The sequence below is a fragment of the Urtica dioica genome, chromosome 8 (genome assembly GCF_054948205.1).
Source record: "Urtica dioica subsp. dioica isolate 48M chromosome 8, U.dioica_male_clone48M_v1_H2, whole genome shotgun sequence".
Classification (NCBI taxonomy): domain Eukaryota; kingdom Viridiplantae; phylum Streptophyta; class Magnoliopsida; order Rosales; family Urticaceae; genus Urtica; species Urtica dioica.
The window spans coordinates 34,836,158-34,856,612 of NC_142763.1; the positions used below are offsets into that span (position 1 = coordinate 34,836,158).

General features: G+C 39.3%; 1 long non-coding RNA gene and 1 pseudogene across 1 annotated transcript; both read left to right on the plus strand.

Moving 5' to 3' along the window:
* Positions 1-10,363: 10,363 nt before the first annotated feature.
* Positions 10,364-11,374, plus strand: LOC149389482 (uncharacterized; annotated as a pseudogene).
* A 6,779-nt stretch (positions 11,375-18,153) lies between these two features.
* LOC149389483 (uncharacterized) lies at positions 18,154-20,244 on the plus strand. Its single transcript, XR_016300565.1, has 2 exons — positions 18,154-19,293; positions 20,040-20,244. It is a non-coding gene; the product is annotated as an uncharacterized LOC149389483 (long non-coding RNA).
* The last annotated feature ends 211 nt before the right edge of the window (positions 20,245-20,455 follow it).

The window sequence follows — 20,455 nt, forward strand, 5'->3', positions numbered from 1 at the left end:
CATTACATGATCAGGAAATTTACAATGGTCATTCAGACTTGTACATGATTGCAATATATGAATAAATTTATTATATTTGCCAACACCAGCTGTATTTTTTCCATTAATTCTTTAGCTATTATGCCACCAAATAGTATTACTATTTTTTTCCTTGCGCTACGCAAAGATTCAATGCTGCTGAGGTGGGGTTTAGGTATAAAATTTATTTTTTTGTTACCAATTTACACACAATTTTTTTGTTAATAAATAATAAAGAAACTATTGTTATGGTAATTGGCTGATTAGTAGTTTGGCGAAACTCATATAGCAAATCAGGATGTATTTTCCACAGGTGCTGAAATGCTTACGACATAATCTTCACCGAATTCATTAGTTATGTTCTTCCGTTAAACTTTAGCAAATGCACCATAGTTCAAAATTGGCTCCTATAAAAGAGATATTATATTTATAAGAGTTTCTTTACGCATTGTGGTATTCTAACTGTAACTCATTACCTCTTTGAATAAGTTTCTAAAATAAAATAGCCGCGAGTGACTTTGTCACAACTATTTACTAGATTATTCTCTCAACAGCTTTCTCTCTCTGAATGCGTTCACTAAATCTTCTTCGCTGATTGCCCAACCACAACCGCAACCTCCCTCCATCCAATCTGACCACCAGGCCCGACTCACCTTTAAGGGTGATAAAACTATTGTTATAGGCCTATTTGGAAAAAGGTCCATATTTTTTTTTATCCCGTGTATTATAACTTTATACAAAAATCTAGGTCTGCTTGCTAAGAAGATTTTTTATTTTTTTTATTTTTTATTTTTTATTTTTTATTTTACTTGTCTTCAAATTAATGATAAATGCTTGAGGCTCTTCGTACGTGACAAAATAGTGAAAGATAAGCTTATGATATAAAGCCTATTTTTTTCAATACACCTATTTTCAATCATTAATCACTATCATTGTCCAATTTTTCTTTCATGAATGGCATATATATACATATATATATATATATATATATATATATAATGTATTAGAGTATAGCACTGACGTGCACAGCAAGGCAACAGAGCACAGCAGCACTGACGTGCACAGCAAGGCAGTGACACGTGGTGTGCCTTAAGTTAGTTGTTCTGTTAGATAACATCCAGTTATGTATTGCCATGTGGCACTAGAAGTCAGAAGTTAGTTAGCTGATCAATTCAGTATAATATGTAATCTGAAATACAGTTTTGAGTAATGAGAATATTCTTTGCATTCTCTCATTTCATTCTTTTCATGACTTCTCTCTAAATCTCTTCTATACACGATTCTATCATGGTATCAGAGCTTTCATCGCCGGCCATGGACAATACCTCGTCGGCGACGATCGGATCCTCATCTGCTAAGTCAGGACCAATTTCCTTTTCACATTCGCTATCAATCAAACTCACACAAGACAATTTCTTGTTATGGAGTCACCAAGTTCTTGCTGCGATTAGAGGTCACAAACTGCTTCGATTCATCAAGAGTTCTGAGAAGCCGTCTGAGTTTCTCTCTGATTCAGATCAGCGAAATGGAGTCGTGAATCCAGAGTTTCTTGAACACGAACAGCAAGATCAGTTGCTGCTCTCATGGCTCCTCTCGTCGATGTCCGAGAATCTCCTCACGCGAATGATTGGCTGCAACGAATCGCACAAGGTTTGGTCTAAACTAGAGCAATACTTTACAGTTACAACAAAGGCGAGAATCAAGCAGCTTCGTGGAGATCTTGCTGCGACAAAGAAAGGCTCGAAGTCGATGAATGATTATCTACTTCAAATCAAAACCACAATTGATCTCCTTGCATCGATCGGTGAAACGATCAAGGATGAAGATCACATTGATGCGATTTTTGATGGCCTAGGGTCAGATTACAACTCTTTTGTTACGTCAATTGAAACCAGAAAAGATACCTACAGTGTTGCAGAGGTTGAAGCACTTCTCCTGAGTCAAGAACGAAGGATTGCCAAACAAAACAGTGATCTTGACTCTGCTACCCAGCAAATGGCGAATTTGGCGTCGACATATCAGTCTCAGCATAAAGCACAAAACTCTCGCCCAACGCAGAGTTTTTCCGGCAACAACAGAGGTGGTCGTGGTGGTCGCAATGGTCGTGGACGTGATCGTGGTTGGAACTCCAACAATCGCCCCCAATGTCAACTGTGTGGTCGCACAGGACATCTTGCACCACAGTGTTGGCATCGATTCGATCAAAGCTTCAATGGAGTCTCTTCGACATTTTCACAAACACCTGGTGTCCCATCAGCAGCTGGACGAGGACACACTTTACAAGCTTTCTTCAGTCATGTCCAACCGTCCACTACTCCTGGAGATGCTGTAACGTCGTCTCACACACCACAGATGTATCAATCTTACCTTGCACATGCTACGCCGGAGATGGTCTATGACCCAATGTGGTATCCAGACTCAGGTGCCACAGCTCACATCACTCCTGATGCGTCAAACATTGGCAACCACACGGCGTACACAGGCTCTGACAAAGTGATTGTGGGTAATGGTACTGCTCTTCCCATCTCTATGACTGGAAATAAACACTTACTATCTCTAAAGTCAGATAAAGTGTTAAAGCTAGAAAACATACTACATGTGCCGTTGATTAAAAAGAACTTACTAAGTGTGTCTCGGTTCACATATGACAATTCTGTTTTCTTTGAATTTCATCCTACTGTTTGCTATGTCAAGGATCGAGTCACCAAGCAAGTTCTTCTTGAAGGCAAGTTGAAGAATGGGCTCTATATACTTCCCTTTGGTGCATCAAACTCTCTACAAGTACAGTCATCTCCTCTACATGCACATTGTGCTTATCCTGAGTCAGCTACCTCTAAAGTCTATACATATGGTCAAGAAGCTACTAGTGAGAACAACTCTCTGACTGTGTGGCATGATAGGCTTGGACATCCAGCCATTTCAGTTGTAAAATCTGTATTGTCTAGCTGTAATAAACTTACTCAGAAGGTCAATAAAGATGACAAGTTTTTCTGTACTGCTTGTGCACAAGGGAAAATTCATAATTTGCCTTATCCACACTCTACCTCAGTTTACACTGTGCCCCTTGAGTTGGTTCACTCAGACCTATGGGGACCGGCTCCCACAGAATCACTGAATGGATATCGCTACTACATCCATTTCATTGATCACTACTCACGGTTTACCTGGGTGTACTTACTCCGTGCCAAATCTGAGGCTTTCTCCTCATTCCTACACTTCAAAACTAAGGTTGAGCTGCAAACAGGTCATAAGATAAAGGCATTGCAAACAGACTGGGGAGGAGAATACAGGGCATTCTCATGAGCTTGCTGAACGTAAGCACATGCATGTTGTGGAGACAGGCCTCACACTGCTAGCTCGTGCATCCATGCCTATTGACCTATGGGATGAAGCCTTCCGTACTGCAGTGTACTTGATTAACAGGCTACCAACACCGGTTCTTCATGGAAAATGCCCTATGCAAGTGATGTACAAAGCCTCACCAGACTACACAACACTTCGAAGCTTTGGCTGCGCGTGCTTCCCAAACATGTACATGAGACCCTTCAACAGGTACAAACTTGACTTTCGGTCCAAGCTATGTGTGTTCCTGGGGTACAGCATAAATCACAAAGGCTACAAATGTCTTGGCTCAGATGGTAAAATTGTGATATCAAGAAATGTCTTGTTTGATGAACATACCTTTCCTTATAAATCTCTATTCCAAACACCAACCACTGAAACTACCATCCCCTATGTCTCCACACCAGCAACCATTCCAATCCCTACATTATCCCTGCACAAATCACCCACAACTCCAACTCCTATTGCTCCGGCTGTACCTTCACCCTCACGTCAAGCACCTTCATCCTCAAACCATTTGTCTCAACCTGATCTAAACCTACAAGTTGCACTTCCAATCTCTCAACCAGTCCCTCAAACTCTCTCTCCACAACCAACTCAAGTCCCAACCACTCCTCATACTAACCCACAAATTGACCCCTCACTCACTCTCTCAAATGTTCATCCAATGAGAACAAGATCTAAAGCTGGCATTCACAAGCACAAAGCCTTCCTAGGGACCATGGAGGAACCTGAGTCTGTTACTGATGCATTAGCAGACCCGGACTAGACCACAACTATGAGAGCAGAGTATGAGGCACTGCTTCGAAATCAGACATGGTCTCTAGTGTGTGTTCCCAGGGACAGGCGTGCAATTGGCTGTAAGTGGGTCTTTCGAGTGAAGGAGAATGCTGATGGCACCCTCAACAAACTTAAGGCTCGGCTAGTTGCGAAGGGGTTTCACCAAACTCCGGGATTTGACTTCTCCGAGACATTTAGTCTAGTCGTCAAGCCAACTACAGTCAGAATTGTCCTCACTCTGGCTCTGGCACAAGGTTGGCGCGTTGCTCAGCTTGATGTTAACAACGCCTTTCTAAATGGTGAACTCACAGAGGAAGTCTATATGATGCAGCCTCAGGGATTTGAAGTCTCCGGTACTGAAAACAAAGTGTGCCGGCTTCATAAAGCCAACTATGGACTCAAGCAAGCTCCTAGAGCGTGGTTTGAGACTCTTCATGCAGTACTTCGAAGTCTTGGATTTGAAAGTGCGAAATCTGACAAGTCCTTGTTCGTCAAGCACACAGCATCAGATGCAATGTACATTCTGGTGTATGTAGATGACATTTTGGTCACTGGAAGTCAAGAGTCTCAGATCAAACTAGTCATATCCAAGCTCAATGACATGTTTGCTCTCAAAGATCTTGGGGAGCTGGACTTCTTTTTGGGTATTCAAACCACCAAAACAGCAGAAGGCTTGCTACTCACGCAAACAAAGTACATCAATGATCTGCTGAGAAGGACCAACATGGTGACAGCTAAGGGCATGAATACACCCATGATGAGCAACCAAACACTATCCAAGCTTGAAGGAAAATTACTTGATGATCCACATCACTACAGAAGCGTAGTGGGAGCCCTTCAATATGTCACAATTACACGACCTGAGTTGGCTTACTCGGTAAATAGAGTTTGTCAATTTATGCAAGCTTCAACTGAGATTCACTGGAAGGCAGTGAAACGTATCCTCAGGTATCTCAAGGGAACTCCAAAGCTTGGCATTCATCTCCGACGAAGCCCCACACTCAATCTAACGGCGTTTTGTGATGCTGATTGGGCCAGTGACCTGGATGATAGACGGTCAACTACAGGCTGGTGTGTTTATCTTGGAAATAATCTAATCATGTGGCAGTAAAAAAAGCAACACACAATGTCTCGGTCAAGTGCTGAAGCAGAATACAGAAGCCTCGTAGGTGTAGTTGCTGAACTATCCTGGATCAAGTCCTTGCTCTCTGAATTGCGTGTCCATCAACAGCAAGCCCCTATAGTCTGGTGTGATAATCTCAGCACTGTGCTGCTCTCAGCGAATCCTGTGTTACATGCGCGAACAAAACATGTTGAGCTCGACCTCTTCTTCGTCCGTGAGAAAGTCATGCGCAAGGAGATTGAAGTGCGTCATATCCCTGCTTCCGCTCAAGTTGCAGATGTCCTCACCAAGCCAATCTCGAGCTCTCTGTTCCTGTCCTGGCGAGATAAGCTTAGAGTTGAAGATCTATCCACGCTGAAATTGAAGGGGAGTATTAGAGTATAGCACTGACGTGCACAGCAAGGCAACAGAGCACAACAGCACTGACGTGCACAGCAAGGCAGTAACACGTGGTGTGCCTTAAGTTAGTTGTTCTATTAGATAACATCCAGTTATGTATTGCCATGTGGTACTAGAAGTCAGAAGTTAGTTAGCTGATCAATTCAGTTTAAGATGTAATCTGAAATACAGTTTTGAGTAATGAGAATATTCTTTGCATTCTCTCATTTCATTCTTTTCATGACTTCTCTCTAAATCTCTTCTATACACGATTCTATCATAATGCATCATATGATTAAAAAATCAGAAGCTTTTCTAGCTAGTCTAAAAAATCTAGATTGCTTTAGTCTAAACAAAAATAAATTTGTTGAAGACGTATAATATTATTTGATAATATCATTATGATCATAATTTTTATGGGATTATTATCATCATTGTATATAACAATTTAAATTGTGTTAAAAAATCACGTTAAGATGGGTGTTATTTTTAAATTTTGGTTTAGGCCTGATAATATGTTAAGCCAGTTCTGCCGACCACCCATTAAATCAAATGTCCGACAGTCAGACACATAGCACCGCCGCAGTGTTCCACTCTACCAGATTCTCTCTCTCTCTCTCTCTCTCTCTCTCTCTCTCTCTCTCTCTCTCTACCATAAACTTGTGCATAAACTCAACATTGGAGAAATAACTTATTGATTGATAAGTGCATTTTATATACATGTACTACTACAAATTTAGTTTTCTGATGCGCATGACTTTCGGATGCGACTAGTCGCACCTAAAAGTCGCATCTAAATGACTTTCGGGTGCGACTAGTCGCATCAGATTGTCAACCAGAAGTCCAAAAAATTTCGCTAAATTATTTTTTTCTTTTGAGTATCAGGTGCGACTTTGTCGCACCTGATTGTTAAAAAAACTTTCAGGTGCGACTTTGTCGCACCTGATTGTTTAAAATTTTAAGCGGGTCAATTCTCCCCCTCATTTTTTCATTCAGTTTTAAAATGGGAAAGAATTTAAAAGAAAAGAAAGGACACGGGAAAGAGAAAGAGAAGAAAGAGAGAAAAGAAAGAAGAGAGAAAGGGAAAGAGAGAGAGGGAGCCGAGAAAGAGAGAGCCGAGAGAAAGGGAAAGATAGAGAGGAACCCGAGATGAGAGAGGATTCGGCGCGCCATCACCAGCCGTGACCCATCCTCCACCGCGCGCTTCAGGCCGAGGAAAAGAGACGTCGCCGGGAGTCGCGAGGACGCCGGAGCAAGAGCGACCACCGAGGAAGGAGTGAGTGGTTTCCGGAGAATCTAATTCCACGAAAATAAGGTGAGTAAGTCTCTTTCTCGGATAGATTTTCGAGCTAGGGTTTATAGCTCATAATTTGGGGATTTTGATTCCGGGATGATTTCTAAGCAATTGATTGTGTTTAGTTGATCTTTGGACCCGATTATTGATGTTGAGGACTTGAAATTGGTGATTGGTTTCGGATTTCTTGGTTATGGTTTGAATTTGACCGAATTTGTGAAAAAGAAAAACTGTTTGAACTGCCTCTGTAAATCGATGTGGACAGACCGATATGATCTGAGTTCTTATTTTTGGATATTTTTCATGGATAGTAGACTGTATGAGCTTTCTAAAATGACCAAGAACATGTAAATCCATTGAGTATTGAATGAGTTATGAATTTCCAAAGTTTGTGTTTCGCAGCAGTAAAACGAGATTTCCAGAATTGTAACAGTGAATTACGGGCTATTTTTGAGATAGCTATTCTTGTCGTATATATGCTTGTAATATCTCGTTAGAAAGCTACATGAGTCTACTTTCATTTTCCGCTAGAATGAATTGATTTCAAGTTTTGTAGCTCGAGTTATGATGGCTTAAGTGCTTGTGGGTCAGGCTGTCGGGAATTCTTTTGACTTGTTTATGTTTGTCGAGCGTTCGATTCTTGTGAGACCGACGCCGCAAAATCCGAGGAGGAAGAAGGAGTGAGGGTCCGTGTTTGCTGATTCGCGTGGTCCGATTTTGATTTTTCTCGCCGTGCGCTCAGCCCCTGCTCACTCTCCGCCGTGCGCTCGCCTCGTCCCGAGTCTCTGCAAGTTAGTGTTTAGTTTAGAAATTGTGATTAGTTTGTGAAATTGTGAAATAGTAATATGTTTAGTTTAGTTTAGTTTGTGAAATTGTAATTAGTTTAGTTTGTGATATACTAATATGTTTAGGTTAGTGTTTAGTTTAAATTTGTTTTTGTTTTAATTAATTTTGATATATTGTAATTCCCACATTTTTAGCAAACATTTATATTTTGAATACTCTCTCTCATATTAAATAATATAAATTAGATTTAATTACCAATAGCTAACTCCTAATATTAAGGAATACATTTTATAAATGCATTTACAAAAGGCTGTACAAATCTACAAAATATTAAAAAAAAATTCAAAATGTTGGCTACAAATTTCATAAAATATGTCGAAGTATAAACTAAATAAATCAAAATAAACAAAAATAAAAGTGAAATGCATGTTTCAGAATTTTGAACGTGAAAATGAGAATGAGGCAGTAAAGAAAGCGTAAAAAATCAACCAAAATAATTCTGCAGCAATTATATATATTTAAAGGTTCTGAACATTTGCATTCTCATTTAAAAAAAAAAAAAAAATGTCAACTTTTGTGGCCGAAAATTATCAGGGATACAAACGTAAATGAGCAAAAAATTAATAATGGCAATATTGAAATTGAAACGCTTTAGGTGACCTAGTTACTATGAAATTTCTTAATAAAATGTTATTTGCCAACAATAAGAAAGAAACAAAAGGCTTTTGTCATTAATCAAAAGCTATATGAAATTTTTTTTTAAAAAAATTAAAGAAGAAAACAAACAAATAACTTCTGTGTATATATTAGCAAACCAATAACATTAACATGTTTATTGAGAATTATATTTGGGGGGTGCAAACTTTCATTTTTGAATTGAAAAAACCCACTTCGGTTCGTAATTTACCAAACACGTGAGATCTGAATGTAGATTGAGAAAGAAAAAGAGTAGCAAAATAATAGAAGATAAAAAACATGATATCAAACCTGTGATTTGGAATTCATAACTCCCAAACAAAAATCGTCTGATATATCCATTAATTTTTTTTTTTAATAAAAGTTAAGGACTTTGATTAAATAAAATTTACTCAGGAAAAAAACATTAAACCTCCCTATTATATTTTAAAAATAAAAAATAATTAAACAATGATAAAAAACTAAATATAAAAAAAAACTACCTAAACACGTGGGAGTGACTAGATAGTTTGATGAAAATAAAACTTCGGCTATTTATTAATTGGAATACTTTCAAGTGGCTTATGTTAATGCCTGAAAATGGATCAACACGAAAACCGGTCCGAGGCAGGTCGCCCTCGGCGAGAGTGGAGGCCGCCGTTATGAGGCAGGTCGTCCTCGGCGAGAGTGGAGGCCGCTATGACGGGGCAGGTCGCCCTCGAGAGTGGAGGCCGCCATGACGAGGCAGGTCGCCCTCGAGAGTGGAGGCCGCCATGACGAGGCAGGTCGCCCTCGGCGAGAGTGGAGGCCGTCGATGTCAGGATCGGGTGAGAGGGACGCCTTCTTGGAGGCGAGTCTAGCCGTGTTTCCACGTTTTTGGGTTGGGCTCCGATGGTTTTTATGATCGGGAAAAATCCCACATAACAGCTTATATTTAGTGATTCATCTATAAATAGAGTATAAATTATAAATTATTTTTAAAACCACTATTAACTATTTTTTTTTATTAATAGCTATAAATTAAATGGATATCTTTGGTGAATTTATAAATTGGTTTATTTAGATATAAGTTTCAAACATGATGGATAATTAGTTGGATACGATCCAAATTAATTCGGCGCCCCAACGGAATGAACACGAATTTTCCACCTGTAACGTGATCTAGCTTCTGCAAGCATTAACGCTTAAAATTTATAAATTTTATATATTGTATTTACATTTTCTATACTCTGATGGGTATATGCTCAAACATGCATTACACTACGGAAGAAAAAAAACATTGTAGTAAAATCTTTTTCAGGTATTTCCCTATCTACCTTATTGTTAAACGGTGATGTTTCCCTAAATAGATTTTCTAAACGTACGTGAGTTTTCGCCACTTGCCAGGTTGCAATTAATTGTGGATTTTTCAGTATTGAAGATTCAAGTAAAAGAGGATAGTATAAGAAAAGGGCAACTGGTAATCAAAGAAGAAACGAAAAATTGGCGTTGTTAATTTCTTTATGATATATTACATATATGCACGTACGATTATTATGCGTCAAAAATAGATTCTGTCTCAGTAGAAGGCATAAAGGTGATCTGGATAATATTCACGTTGTCTATTCCTTGTCTCCATTAAATATTGTTTCAACGCCACTTGTCCTTCGAAAAATTGCTCAAATGTTAATATGCACTGATTAGTTGAATTTGGCACCAAATGAGAGAGATTGATTATTATTGATATTGATGTTATTATGAAATGTTTGTGACATTATTGCAATATTCATGTCAGATAATTTGATCCGGGCACTGTGGTTGGGGGACAAAGCTTAAACATCTTTGGTAATCATGTTTTTGGATTCAAATCTCATCACGTTAGCCTTGTAATTAATCATGTGTATTGATGAAGTTGAGATTCCTCTTGTCTCTTTCTTCCCTCTGACTTTCTATATATAATACCTTCACCCAATACAACATTCAAACCATTCTAACTAATCTTCTCTCTTCTCTCTTACATACTCAAGAAATTTAATTAAACTGAAAAAAATGGCAGCTTATCACAGCCGCTCCAACAGTTTTCCTTCAACCCAGCACCCTCTTATCCCTGAATTCGACGAGCAATTGAGAAGATTGAGCTCTTCTCAAGCGGCCTCATCTTCCTCGGTCACATCGAAATTCAACGCTCTTCAAGATCTTCATGACTGTGTGGATGGGTTGCTTTATTGTTGCCGCTTAACCAACAAGCCTTGTCGAAGGAGCATAATAAAAAATCAATCGATGAGCTCTTGGACGGATCTCTAAGAATCTTGGATTTGTGCGACACCGCCAAGATTGCGTTGACTCAGTTAAAGGATTCCGTACAAGAGATCCTTTCAATCCTTCGGAGAAGACGTGGTGGTGATATCAAAACCGAGCTCAAGAAATTCTTGTCATCCAGGAAATTGGCAAAGAAGGCACTCAACAAGGTCAAAAGCAATGTTTCAAGTCCTACAAAAGGAAATGTTGAGATTGTTGGCATGTTGAGAGAGGTTGAATCAATCACTTCCGCTGTGTTCGAATCCATGTTTTCCTTCATATCCGGTCCGAGGTCACAAAACTCGCTTTTCGCCAAGTTGACAAACACCAAAAGAGTTGCTTGCGAGGAAGTCAACGAATTCGAAAGCGTTGAAGCTTCATTGAAAATGCTCGCCTATCCGAAGGCAAAGAAATCAGACAACAATGCACAAAACGAGCTTCAAAAACTGGAGATGTGCATTCAAGATCTCGAGGAAGGAGTTGAAAGCGTTTATCGTCGTTTGATCAAAACTAGAGTTTCTCTTCTCAACATCCTCAACCACTAAATTTAGAATCATAAGAATATACAAATAATTTTGTTTAGAATTAATTGAATGCTCTGGAAATTTTTAATATTTCTTCCAGGCTTGTGTAATATATTGCGATACATGTATTATATATCAATCATGGCCCATCATGAAATTAAGTACATTTATACATTCTCCTGCTACATTACTTCCTTTTGAGTATTTTTTCTATACGCGTTTTATATTGAAAGAGTCCCACACGACTTAAAACTTGTTCTATCTATGAAAGTCAGGCTTTTTTGTTTGACAAATTTGAAATAAAACATTTTTGAAGGTAAATAACACCTAATAAAAGAAATCAATTATAAAAAAATGACAAGATTCTCAACAAGATTAAAAAAATGTATATGTGAAGCAAGTTAAAGCAATGATTTAAAATAATGATGACATGCAAAGCTCAGCGGATCTTTCTAGGACTCACGAGGGAGAGAAATCCGGATACTCTATATTTCTTATGCGATGAGGTTTTAAACACGCTTAGTTGCTTCTAATAGGAAGCAACTCACTTTTAGAAATTGCTAGTTCCTTCTAATGCAATTAACGAAATTAATTTAAAAAGGTGTCGCATTATTACTTTTTAATTATTAGAAGTTATTAGTCGCTTCTAAATATTTGACGTATTTTTAGAAGTGACTAGTCGCTTCTAATTAGATGCTTGATATTGTTGTCGCACAAAAATGACAACGATTAATTACCTTGGGCGGTTCGATCCAAGGCCGGACCAAGTGATCGCACCCGGGCCAAAAATATGAACTCGTGGACCGAGTTGCACCCTCCAGACCCTGAGGTGTGTTTTGGAGGGTGTGACCGTGCCAAAGGTTGGCTGCCTACGTACCCGTTAGTTGGGATCAAGTCAAAACGTAGTTCAAAGTGAGTGTTGGGGGCTATCTTGGGCACGGAGGATGAGAATCCAAGGCTTTAGAGTAGGACCCGGCGAGTAGCTTCTAGTGAAGACTTTAGAGGGGTCGCTTGTCTCGTAGCTCGGAGTTCTAGCTCAAGGGCCAAGAAGCGAGAGAACAGTGTGTACACTGCAGAAACTCGGGTCGTAGAAGAGGAGCGCGCTCCCTCTCGTGGAGGGGGGTCTTTGAATTTCTGAGCCGAGGGAGGAGGAGCGCGCGCTCTTGGAATGTCACAAGAGCATGGAAGATGAGAGAGTTCTCGAGTGAGAGAGCGTTATGTTGGAGAAAGATGTGTGAAGAAATGGATGCCTTTCCCTCCCCCAAGGGGGGGGAGGGTATTTATAGTTTTGGAGGAGGCCTTGGGCCGGCCCCTTCAAGGCCCGCCGGGTGGCCTGGCGCGGGACGCGCGAGGCACAATGCCCGGACGGGGGCGGGGCGCGCAGGGCGAGATGCTTGGACGGGCGCGGGATTCTCAACCGAGGCAGCAGGAGCGCCCGGTCGGGGCAGCAGGAGCACCCGGCCGAGGAAGCAGGGGCGCTCAGCCGGGGCAGCAGGATCGCCCGGCCGAGGCAGCAGGAGCACTCGGCCGGGGCGGTAAGGGCACCCGGCCGAGGCAGCAGGAGCACTCGGCTAGGGCAGCAGGGGCACCCAGCCGAGGCAGCAGGGGCACTCGGCTGGGGCAGCAGGGACACCCGGCCGAGGCGGCAGGGTGCTCGGCCGAGGGGGCACTGCGCGCGAGCGGGCCGGGACGTCCAGGGGCGCGGGAGCGCGCGCGGGACAGGACGCCCGGGGGCACGGGAGCGCGCGCGGGCCGGGACACCCGGGGGCGCGGGAGCGCGCGCGGGCCGGGGCGGTCGGGGCCGCGGGAGCGCGCACGGGCCAAGGCGGCCGGGGGCGCGGGTGCGCTAGGGCGCGCACGGGCCTATTGGACCGGGGGCGCATGCGCGTGCGCGGGCCGGGGCGCGGGCATGCTGGCGCGCGGGCCCATTGGGCCGGGGGCATGGGTGCGCTAGGGCGCGCGGGCCCAGTGGGCCGATGCCCTATTGGGTGATCCGGACGGCGATGCCCGGCCGGTCTTGAATTGTTTTTAAATTTCCGGTTTGCCGAAAACGACCGGTAACAAATATTACGTTATGTCAAGGAAAACATCTGGTGGATATTAAGGGGAGTATGAATTTTAAGACGTTTCATAGTCTCTTATTCTAACTGTCTTGATTTTACTTTTAAGACGTTTCCCAATGCAAGCTACAAGCAACTCACCATGCATCCTCATCTGAGATATGAAATTCCTAGTCTTGCAAATAAAATGATAAAGACAAGATTTATGATGACGAAGACGAAGAAGCAAATGTGCAATTCTCCTTATTTCAAAGTTTTTGGTCTAACACTGTAAAGATTACATGCTCTCTTTATCTTTTTTATCATACTTGTGAACAATTTTTATTTGTATAAACTGAATAGTATGGTTAGTTTGTGGATGCACTACATAGTGCTATATGAGTCTATTTTTCCAAAAATAAAGTCAACGGTAATTTCTTATGTGAAAATTGCATGTGATAGTTTTCAAAATGCAACTCAACAATAGTCTGTCTAAAGTTTTAATCACAAAATCAGTGTTTTCAAGTTGTAAACAATGATTGTCTTGATGTTTACACTTTTATTGAAGATATTTGTTTAAACTCCATTTAACTTTTTATTTTTATTTACAGTTTCATTTATATGAAAAATAATCTTAATTCCTTTTACAGTTTTTTAAATTCTATGTTTGAAAATATTTAAAACAACCATTATATTGTACGTGTTAGAGTTTAAAGCCACTATACCTATAATGTTCAACAAGTTGTTTAAGCTGTATGTCGAGAAATGTCAAGAACATATTATCTCAAACATTTTGAAATTGAAGTCTTTAAGCATTCATCGGAAATATGATTGGATGTGGTTTCTCATGTTGTCAATGGTGCCCACAAGAAGAGTTGTAAACTTTATATTCTACATTTGATGTAATAAAGTCTCATGAAGACTCTTGCTTGTAATTGCTTATTCATTAATAAAAAGTTGAAACGTTCATTCAATCTTCCTTGTCTGAAGCTTTATGATAAAACATTAGTCTTTAGTCCATAAACAAACTTAACAACTTACGAAGAGACAAATGTAGATTTGCATGAACAAACTCTTCGTAGATTGCTTAAAACAATATATTCACAATCTAAGGGTCAAAGGACTATTGACCTCAGTATGATTGTTAGAAGAATCTATGATGTCTGGTTATGAGGCATTGAGAGTTGGAGACTCTATAGTTCTTCTAGTTATCTTCCGAAGGTACTGAATTGACCAGTGCACTTCTAGAGACAAGATAAGAACAAACCATTTAACCTCTTATGTCTCGAAGTCACTATGTATGAATTGCATCATGCTTACCTTAATCCTGAAATGAGACATGCCATTTCACAGCTTACGTATTCTCATTTGAGAAAGTCAGAGTTCGGACTCACTATGTGATTCCGAACAGGGCCTATTGGTGAAGTACTAAGTTGTGAGAATGTCATGAGTAACTTTGTGAAGTTCTCATAGATATGGAATTCATGTACAAGATTGCTGAAATGCAATGTATGTCACCTCATGCTTTGTTCCTTGGAGTGTGAATAAATGAACTGGCCAGTGTCCAAATTGAGTCCTGACTCTTTTGGATGAAACAATGTGACTTGTTAGCTCCTCGTCAATACATTGTTTCTAACTTATTCACAAGCAACAAAGGAGTTGAGGAAATAACAGCTAGAAGGGTAAAATGGTAATTTTGTGAATCTCGACTAGCTGATGATATTCATGAAGGGTAAACACTGATAATATTCTGTGGATCCACTCATTACAATTAGGTTGAATTCTTGAGTAGAAAATAAATTCATTTGAACCGAGAGATTTTCAGTGTAAACTCTTTAGTGGAGTCAGTTGACATTAAGCTAAACTTGGAAAAGGTTTGTGAACTGTTGAGTCCAAGTATTTAGCTCAAGCTTTGTTCATTTAGGTCCATGAGGTCACTGTCACGAATCACATCGAGTAGGAATAGTTAAACTGGAAGCTAAGTCAAAACTAGAACGAAAATTGTCAAAAGGGTAATTTTGTCTTTTGAGACATAGGATGAAATGAATGTCAATAAATTTTTTTTGACATGGTCATTTGATGACAAGTAACACTCGGCCATAATATGATTAATTGGGCCTTGTGGATTAATTTCATTTCATATGAATTTTATTGAAAATTCTTAATGGGCCTTTTTCATGTTGTCATGAACAAATGAAGAAGCTTCTAGAAGCTCCTTCTAGAGACATGTTGGGCGCCCATAATACCCAAAGAAAGAGAGAATATTTTGTGCATAAATGTATCATGATACTTGCCAAAAGAAAAAGAGGAAACAAATTTCCCAATGTGGGAAACTATATGGGCGGCCAAGACAAGCAAAGAAGAGGAAACAAATTAGGAAACAAATCCCTTATGGGAAAGGAAATGTTGGGCGCATATGGAGATAATGGGCAATAAGAGATTGCTCATGAATGCTTGGAAAAAAGAGGAAACTCCCATTTCTAAGGCTAACCCTTTTCCTATAAATAGAGCCCTCATTCCACATAAGTTAGAGATTGAGAGCCTCTCTCTCTAGAACTTGTGGCCGCCCCTCTCCTCTCTCTCTCTAGTCAATTTCGTTTTATTGTTTTAGCACCTAGGTCCTCATTTGACCTAGAGTTTAGCTCTGCGACTTCAAGACTCGTTCTTAAGTCGTAGTGTTTAAAAGTGTCCACTCACTGATTCCTTTTATTTCGAGTGATTTAGTGATAGAAACTTTCGTGGTTGCTCGAGTCGCCGAGGAAAGAAAGAGAGACGTGCTGCGAGGGAGACGAGTGTTGCAACTTTCCAAAAGCTTCTCAAAGTTCAAACTTCAAGAAAGGTTAGTAAACTTATTAGCTCATAATAGTTATTAATTACATGTACTTGCTCTTTGTCTAGGTTAGTAAAACCGGTTTTACTTGTAAAAGAAAATTTTTAAAATTCCGCCGCTTACCGAAGCGTTAATTATTTTCTTAAACCCTAGATCGATTCCAACATCTCAATCTTGCGCGATTCGATAATTTTGTAACTCGATTAAATAAATCTTTCTAGGGTTTTGATTATCAAATTAGCTTTCGATAAGTTGTTCCACACCAACTCTTAAAAGACTGCAATCTTTGTGCTTTTTGTACTCATAGAGAATTGTTAGGTGTCTATTTGTGTTTGATCTTTGAAATCTCAAATCTAAAGAAAAGCTTGTATCGTGGTTCACCGTGAAATGGAGAACACAACAACTAAAAGAGTGAGTCATTGAATCAAAGTAAGTATTGTATCTCAATTCATTATTAGTAAATTTCATTTCACACCACCATGCACAATATGCTCCAAAATAGGTGTTTATAACGACACCGAAATACCATTCTCTTTGTTACTAATTTCGTACTTTACAACTAGATCATTATTGCATTGCATGTGTGCTTTTGAAATCTAGGTGTTTAATATATATTTTTCATTAACTTTTGAACAACTATCTCCAGATAAGATTTGAGAAGAAAAAGAAAAGAGAGAGAGAGAGTTGGGAATCGATCAGAGAATTACTCTCGATCGTAGATTCATTGGTTTATTGCAGAATCATTCTTCAAAACATTTATACAAATAACAAACTCTAACAGAATGATGCACGTGCCGACTTGTGAAAAACGCACAGCTCTGCCTTGTCGGCTTTAATACACGCGGAGTGTATTGTGGCCAGCTCAGCATCACCTGTGTTCACTCGCCCTCGTGAACTGTACGGCCGTCTTTCAAGCCTAATTTGGTTCAAAGCATGGTGAAGCGACTTTTCGATAGGGCCTTGGTCAACAGATCAGCAAGTTGGTCTTCAGAGGGAATTTACCTAACTTCGATGGATTTGCTAAGGACAAAATCTCAAATAAAGTGAATATACACCTCGATGTGCTTTGTTCACGCATGATAAACCGGATTCGAGGCCAGAGAGATAGTACCCTGATTTTCGCACCTGATAACTGTTGTAGAGGCTGAAAGAAGGACAATGAGTTCAACTAGAAGCGAGTTGAGCCACTGAATTTCTATTGACGTCTGTGAGAGGGCACGGTACTCTAACTCTGTGCTCGATCGAGATACAACTCTTTTGCTTTAACGCAGACCAGTTAAAGGGTTGTCACCGAATAGAACGACGTAGCCAGACGTGGAACGACAATCGTCAAGGCTGTTAGGAATATTTTGCTTATTGAAGATAATAAAATAAAGATGAATGATGACTATACAATAGAAATTTTACTTTATTAGCATTATTGATTAGGTTGCTATTTTCTAGTTAGAATCAATAACAACTATCATCCATAGCCTCTGTATTAAACTGAATTACGTGTTGGGCATCTAAGTTCGGGCGGTGTGAAAAAACATGGTCGATGATTAAGCTAAGCTTAGGTAGCTGGGTTGAAAATCACATATGTGGAACACTGCACTACTACATATGTTAGACTTGAAGACATGAAATTTAAGACGTTCTCTGAATCGCACGACTTTAATAGTTTAAATTGTCACATTGATTTTAAAAGTCGTTTAAAAAGATGACTTGGATAAACTTATTGAGTCATTAGAATAATGACTTAAAATATGTCTAAATAAACATTTTGAGTTACTAAAAAAATGACTTGAAAATCCTATATGTTTCTAAGACGTTTTAAAAGTTTAAAATGTCCATGTAGATATTTAAACAATTTCTAATGATTTTCTATCATTTCCACGAACGCAAAATACATGCATAATTTTATTCAAAGTCTATTTTTAAGAACGACATCAAAACATTTAGTAAAAAAAATAAATAAATAAATAAATTAATAACTGTGTTTCAAGTTTCACCTCTCCAAACCGCATAGCGGTTCTTCTTCGTCTATGTTTTCCAGTTCTTTTTCTCTGTTTTCTTTCAATCTATATCGTTCTATCTTCTCATTTTTCAATTTTTTTTTTCATTCCAAATTCGCATTTTTTTCTCTTAATCTTTATTTCATCTTTTCTGTTTGCATGATAAACCGCTTTAGACTTGAACTACAGACGCTAGAGTTTTGAAACTCTCCCCCTTCATCTCTAATTTCATTTTTTTTATTTAATTATTTTCACTCGATTATGTATATTTGGACGGCCAAGAGGAAACGAGGGTCTAGGCCTCTCTCTCTCTCTATGCACTCGGTCTCTGCAATCTTTGTTGCGACACCACGGCTCCTCTAAGGCACAACCGCTTCTCCGCCTATGGCCACCGCTCTTTTGCCCACGACAGCCGCTCCTTCGCGCAACGACCGCACTGATCCTCCGAGACCAGGATTAATTGATTTTTTTTAATATTTTCTCTCCTAGTTTGCTAATGTTAACCTAGATTTTTTTTTTTTGAAGTTTTGATGCCGATCCTTCGCAACACCACCCTGACCACTCCAGTGGAATCCAACGTTGCCCCGACCGAACCCATTTCTTCGCCCAAGGTTGTTGACACTTAAACTATTCTCTAAAGGTTTTTCTCCCCTTCTTATGTGTGTTTAATTTCAATTTAATTTCGTGTGATTTGTGCACATTCTTGCCTGTAACATGTTTGTTTAAATGGAGTCTTGAGGGAATCAATTAGGAAGACGAGTATTGTAGAATTATATTCTCTCTTTAGCTGACCTTTTTTAGGAGGTTTTCTTGGAGGTGATTTCTTTTTTCTATTGTATTATGAACAAACGGCAATCCGAATTCAGAGCCTTAGTGGTATGATTTACACCCTATATTTGGTTTGCAAGATTGTTTGTTTGTCTTTCTAAGAATATGATATTGCACGTGGTTGTATTCCAGATGGGTGGGAATTCACAAAATCAATAAGGGAAAGCAAGTGTTTGTTTTTTTATTAAAAAAAAAAGATAAAGAGAGATGGAGTTTCAAGGAACAGAAGGCTCTCTATCTTTCTCTCCAAAGGTAGCCACCTCAGAAGACAACATATTTCTATATTAATATTCTATATTTCTTGTTCGTGCTTCTCAGCAGGCCTTCCAACATCTGACATCTGCATTGGTATCAGACTCTGGTTTCCCCATCAACTTCGACCTCCATCCTTTTCTTTATATGCAGGTTTGGTTTATATCTCTTTCGACTTCACTGAAAGGCTCTCTAGCAATAGTTAGAGGATTCCACTCATTGATTCAAATGCATTTGAAAAGAGCCGATATGAAACTTAGCATGAAATCAATGAAAGTATTCATGAAGACTAGGAGAACTTTTTTCCGTAGTCCTCTATAATGGTAGTTCCGACCGGAGGCCGGCCCTATTAAATACCGGTCCTCCAAACAAACCATTCATTAATTGTTTAATGCTATCGCACATGTTGTCTCACCTCTTATAAAATTTTCTTTCCTTATTATATTATTGACATTTGAATATGCTAGAGTTTGTTATTCTTATGTTTTTTTGGCTCCGAACTGAGTAACATTTTCTTTTGTTTGGAAGAATGGTTTAGTATTGTAGAATTATTCTTGTTGTTGATAAGATCTATTGATTAACATTTCTCTGTTTTGCCTATGATGTTAGAACCATCCTGTTGTCCATCCATAGTCTATTTGGAGGTAATTTTTATTTTTTGGTACTTTCTTTTTATTGTTTGCGTTTGAGTTTGTGAAGCCTTTTCCACCGAATCTTGGTGTTCATTGGTTTTATTTTGCATAGCCAAACATTAGTTCTCCTTTGACCACAAGTAACTCAACTTTGATACAATCAAGAAGCTAATAATTTAATAAATTAATTCTTCAAATTATTTCCAATGGAAATTGTTATATAAAAGTAGAAGTTATAAATGACGATGTATTTTTGGAATGGTGCAGAATATAAGATGGTTGAAAAGTTGTACAAGCTACCAAGTGCGAGCATAGATTGGAGATGACAATGGAAGGGTCAGATTCAAGATGTATGTGATGCTTATATTTGGCCTCATGTTATGAATTTGAAGTACTTTGGTGCGTATGTATTGCTGGAATGACATGTATGTGGTTACCATTGCTTTAATCTATAGAAATATACATTTTGTTACTTGGCTGATGAACAACACATTTACCAACAAGTATTGCAATATCTCAGCCATTGCTAAAGAATATATCAATTGAAAACAAAAATATTCCACGCAACAATAGTTTTAAAATCATGAAGATGTGTATTAAAAAAGATCCATGTAAGAAACGAAGAAACGTCTTCTTTGACCGCTCCATGTCATCACTTCTTGCTTATGTGGACCAGTTTTTAA